This window comes from Lathyrus oleraceus, chromosome 3, assembly GCF_024323335.1.
Source record: "Lathyrus oleraceus cultivar Zhongwan6 chromosome 3, CAAS_Psat_ZW6_1.0, whole genome shotgun sequence".
NCBI lineage: Eukaryota > Viridiplantae > Streptophyta > Magnoliopsida > Fabales > Fabaceae > Lathyrus > Lathyrus oleraceus.
Window position 1 is genome coordinate 473,436,925 of NC_066581.1, and position 5,945 is coordinate 473,442,869.

The window sequence follows — 5,945 nt, forward strand, 5'->3', positions numbered from 1 at the left end:
TCTCGACGACCGATCACACTAAGTAAAGCCGAAATTTTAATGAACAATTCATTTAAAATCGACGTCGTTTTTCGCATCAACACTTGATACTTTTAAAACACTGAGTTAGCCGAACGGGTGAATTTTGCCTTGCGTTAATCGGTTAACCATATGCGTTAACTGGTTAACACTGTTTGAAATCTGTTCAAAAATTGTTTTCTGCCTTGCGTTAACCGGTTAACCAAATGCGTTAACCAGTTAACACTGTTTGAAAATCTCTTGGAAAACTGTTTTCCATCTTGCGTTAATCGGTTAACCAAATGCGTTAACCGGTTAACACTGTTTGAAAACCTTAAAATTTTTATTTCGTATTGCGTTAACCGGTTAACCATATGCATTAACCGGTTAACACTGTTCCAAAAAGTGTTTAGAAAGCACAACTCTTGTGCAGTCATAACCTCAATCGCATAACTCTCTGACAACACAACCCTTGTGCCGTTACTAACCCTGATGCACCAATTTCAGACCGTCAAACACATCTCGATTGTTGATTCAGTATGATTGATCAACACGTCATTGCTTCACCATACTAATGTCGGATCAAGAAGCAAATGACCATTGATCGCTCAAAGGAAAACAATCATTGAGTGTTTGAATGAACGAAACGAGAAGACTATATCATATATAATGTATTTTGCATCAAGATTACATATATCATATATATGTAACTTGATCGATCTCAATTTAATCTTTGATTCATTCTGTCTTTGATCATATTAATACAGAACAAAAAACAGTTATCAGATTCATGGTTTCGTAAGTGGCTCTGATACCAATGAAGGACAATTACCATCCAAGGCGCAGCGGAATTTAAAAATTTCTCCATTTAGTGATCCTTACGAATGGGCATGATCAGTGATAGAATTGTTACCACTTGTGGCGATTCAAACCTTTGGTGCAGATCTCTTGTAACGATCAAAACCTTGGATACAAATCCACGGAGCGATCACGAACGTTGAACGATGACAACGTCTCTACTCAGTCCACACGAACAGGTTCCTTCAATCTCAGTGCTAGCTGGTACGAATGAAGGCTTTGAGTGAGAGAGAGAGAGGGAAACGAAATTCCAAGTCTTCACTTGAGTTGAGTCTGACTGAGTGACAATGCTTCTACCCAAGGGTTCTATTTATAGAACCACTTGTGTGGGCTTCAAGCTAAAAGCCCACTTAAGTGTATTTTGGCCCATATCTCATAATATGCCAAAATCACTTAAGTATTTGGTACCTTACCATATTTCGTATTCCACTTAAGTGCACTGTACCTTACGGTGTTTCTTAGTTACTCTATTTCTCATCAATCCGTCCTTTGTGTGTGACCCTGTAGGTTTTCGCGACGTTGGCAATTATATTAAATCACGCATTTAACATAATAAACAGTGAGCGGTATCTAGCAACACATCACTGCTACCCAAGTCACGAAAATGTCATGTGATTTGACAAAACCTCCTGTGATAATAATTATGTGTATAATTACCCTTTTGCCCTTATGTCTATATTGAATACAAGGTATAAACTGTGTTATCCTTGTCCAGTTCAATATTGGGCCCATAGACATTTATCCTGTTACGCAGGATGGGCAAATTTCATCTAGGTCACTCAGCATGCTTCGTGGAGTACCCATCAACTGTCTTTATGGTTATCTAGTTACGGACAACGTTGGATCAGCAATAAAGCACTCGACTCTACATCTAGGATCCATAGTGGTTTCAGGTCGAAGAGTGGTATACACCATTATCACCATGAGAATAACTTATGACACTTTGCATAACTTTCTATATAGTATTCTCATAGCGGGTCAATCCGGTATAAATATTACTCTTAATATTCATACCTATGTTTAAGACTTGATAACTCTTTATCCATGATCCATGAGATGTGATCATCAGTCTACAAACATAAGAGTCTTAATGCTTTAATGTTATCCCACTTCACAATAAAGCTCGACTACAGATACTTTAAGAATATTGTCCTTATGTTTAATGTGATCTCATGATTAAGTCATACTTGATACATTAAACGTACTAGCTATTCTAGGGACTTTATTAATCAAACATAATAAAGAAAAAGCCTTTTATTAATTAATAAATAATTCGATACAAGTACCAAAAGTATTGGCCTCTAGGGCTTACACCAACAACAACTTCTTCAATTTTCAACATTTGAGGTTGATTCATTTTGCATAATATCATTTATGATGCCCTCTACAATTTTTCTTCAAGGATTAAAGTCAAATTATTCTTTGAAGGCCATGCAATCCATTTAGACATTACAGGTCATTTTCAGGCATTTAGAACTTAGAATTTTCTAAGTTACATGACCAGTTTTTCGTGTTAACTTCAACATGCCATAAATATGTGCTCAAGCATCCAAATTCAACCTTTCTTGGAACATTATAATATTTCTCATGATGTCAATACATTGCAAAAAGAATGGGATCAAAAAGCCTTTTGAGCAAGATGCCTCATTCAGTTGAACTTGGTGACTTGAAATTGAAGAAATCACCATGGTCCGAATTTGAAATTCACTAATACTCAATTACAAGCCAAATTAGCATACATCTTAGACCTAAACATGTTTAACCAAGTCTCCAGAAGTTAATTGATCCTTGAAACGCATCATTTGGCTGGGTTTTTATGGATTGAAAGTCACACTTTTCTCACTTCATGATCAAACTCGTTTTGCACGAATTAAGCTTTATTCCACACGTATTTGAATCCAAAAAAATTCCCTATAAATAGAGGAAGCTACTGCCTTCATTTCCAAGCTTTTGAGAGCCACGAAACCCCTACTTCACTCTGAATGTTTTCCAGTAAGCTATCGTGTTTTGAATTTCAGCATGTTTCAATCCATTTTCTTGATTCCATTAGCATATTCAGCCTCCTCTGAAGCTTTTGCAATAATTCCCAAGCTCTGAGACCTTCTGAAGTGACCAGACCAGACCGAGCTTCATCAACTTCCGATCACCATTTAGACAAGGTAACTCTGAGCACCACTTGAACTCAAACAAGTTACCATAATGTAGTCCTTCACTCTCTGATGTTTTCCCCTAATTTATCTATTATTGATTGATCGTGTCATCATTTAATTTTATTTTTCGTGGCTTTCTTGCTTCTGAAACTTCTCTAGAATTCTCAATGCTTAATTTAAATATATGAATTTGGAGCATGAGGTTGAATTCATGATGAGAAGGCGACCACATTGGTGGTGGTCTCGTGTTCTGAATTTACCAAAAGATGAAGCTCCGGTGAAGGATCATCAGGGAAGATGACCGGAGTGTTTCAGGTCATCTGAGTTTGGCCAGACACATTGGACAAATGAAATATTCTGATTGGTCCAATTTGAATTGGATCCCGTATTTCAATTTTGTAAAATTTCATCATGCGCCCCAGCCTGAGGATTCGTTGATCTGTCACGTCAACTAATAAGGCCAGATCCAACACTCAACATTTTTTATGATTTTATTTCTTTTTCTATTTTCATTTTTAATTACATTTCATTTTAAAATTCTATTTTATTTTTCTTCAATAGATTTTTTATTTTTTCATATTTTATTTTATTGATTTTCTATTTTTCATGGAATTTGTCTTTTCTCATTTTTTTTAATTGTTTAAAAAATACTTTTATGCATTTTTAAATTCTGAATAATTTATTACATGCTTCCTATTTTATTTCCATCCTTCCATAATTTTCTTGGCCATTTATTTGGTGTTTTGAAGGACTTTATGGATTTTCCACTTTATTTCTGTTTTTAAAATTCATTTTAAAATTATTTTTGTTGCATTTTATTGCATTTTTATATTTGTTTGACCTTTGTTGGATTTTGTTGGCCTTTGATCTTAGTTGATTTGATCATATGTCTCATCAAACTCAATGGATCTTGGGTATTGATGGGGTGAAAACCCTAATCCACAAAAATGGATGATTGATTTTGATGATGACTTGATCAATCCTTTGATCCAATTTGGGTGTGGTCCTTATTGTCTTCTTCTTCATCTATTTCTTTTTCTCTTGATCAATTGGATTACTTGTGTCCATCTTGTTCATAATGTATCTATTGGTATTCGATGAACTTTCATCATTTCAAATCTACCTCCTAATTGATCATGGATCATTTAAGATATTTTAGATTGATACATAAGTTTGTCCAAAGTACTATGAAGTATGGATTGAAGTAGTGGACCATCCTCCTAGCCTTTGTGCTTGATCCATCTTTTTTTCTTTTTGTGTGGCACGGCTTTAGGAGAATGCTTTACATATCATGTCTCTAACATGTATTAACACCAACATTATTATTGACCGACTTCAGATGGTTGTGACTTCTACATAAGTCCAATTATGATTACTTAACATATCACTAAATTTATCCCGAAAGTAAGTCATTTTTATAAGTGATATTGTAAGTCTCCCACTCCTCATGGTAATGTGTGAAAATATTGCTTTCCTTTTCATTTATGAGAGCTATTGGCATACTTGTTGATTTTATCCAAGTTGGAGCCATTCTCATAAGTGATGTAGATGTTCATATTTTCATACTTGTGGATGAATAGTTGAGTATTCTCCAAAAGATGACAAAACCATCTTTCATTTTAATCACTAACATTTACTAACATATTTTTGCCTTGAATTTACTTTAATGTAATTTTATCTTATACTTTTTTCACTTTTTTCATTTATTTCATGCTTTATTTTTAGCATTTCATGTCAGATTATTTATACTTGTGTTATTTTTTTTTGTCCATTTGGACATTCATTTCCTTGTAAAAAGACATTAATAAATGAAAGACCTAAAAAAGGGGAATTGAACCTCTTTATTCATGGACTTATGGTTATTATCCTTAGTATTATTGTGGAGTTATGGACTTATGACTAAGATATTTTAAGACCTTGGGACCCATCTGACACCTGTGACTTTGGGTTCTTTTTGAAGACTTGGTTTGGTTACTTTGATCTCATCAGATACATGATCTACTCTTTATTCATTTGGCTTGCTCAAGACTTAATCCAAAGGAGATAATTCTTGCTTGACTTATGTCATAAGGCTTGCTATCTTTTGGTTAGATATTTCCTCCCTATCTTTTACTTTATGGTCTAGGATAGTCTCTTCTTCTCCTCCCTTTCTTTAATTTTCAAAATCTTCTCTTTTTTTTTTCAAAAACCTTCTTCTTTTTAAACTTGAACCACGCTCTCAATAAACCTTGACTTTTGTCAAGTAATTTACAAAATCTTTTCTTAATAAATGCTAATACATCTTAAGCATATTCATGCGAATTTCAAAAGACTTAAAAATACATGAACCCGGTCAAATCACTTTGTGCCCTTTTGTGCATTTTTTCTTTTAAATTTATTCTCAAAGTTTAGACATGAGTCATTTCCATAGTTGATATATAATTCTCCTATCCCCATAGTGTTGATGATAAATCTTTTCGATCTAAGAGAGCTAGTGGCATACTTGTTGATCTTTATCCAAGTTGGAACCCTTCTCATGATGATGCAAAGTTCTCATACTTATGGGTGACTAGTTGAGTATTCTCCTAAAAATGACAAAATATATTTTCATTAAAATGAATCAAAACAAACCTTTGTTATTTTTTACCATGAACTACGAGGTTTTGACCATCCATTTCACTTTGTTAGTACATAGTCATGAGACTCCAAAAGTTTTGGAAAACACAAAAATTGTAAAAAAACATTTCTTTTCTCATTTCCCCAATCATTTGCAAACAACACCATTTTTAAGCCAAATGCACAGATTTTAAAAAAGAGATTCCCATGGAGTACCATGAATGTTTAGGGCGCTAATACCTTCCCTTTGCATAACTAACCCCCGGACCCTTATCTTTTTTTAGTTTTGTTTTAAAACTTCTTTGGGTTTTGTTCGTACTTTTCCCCTTTCCTTTGGAAATAATA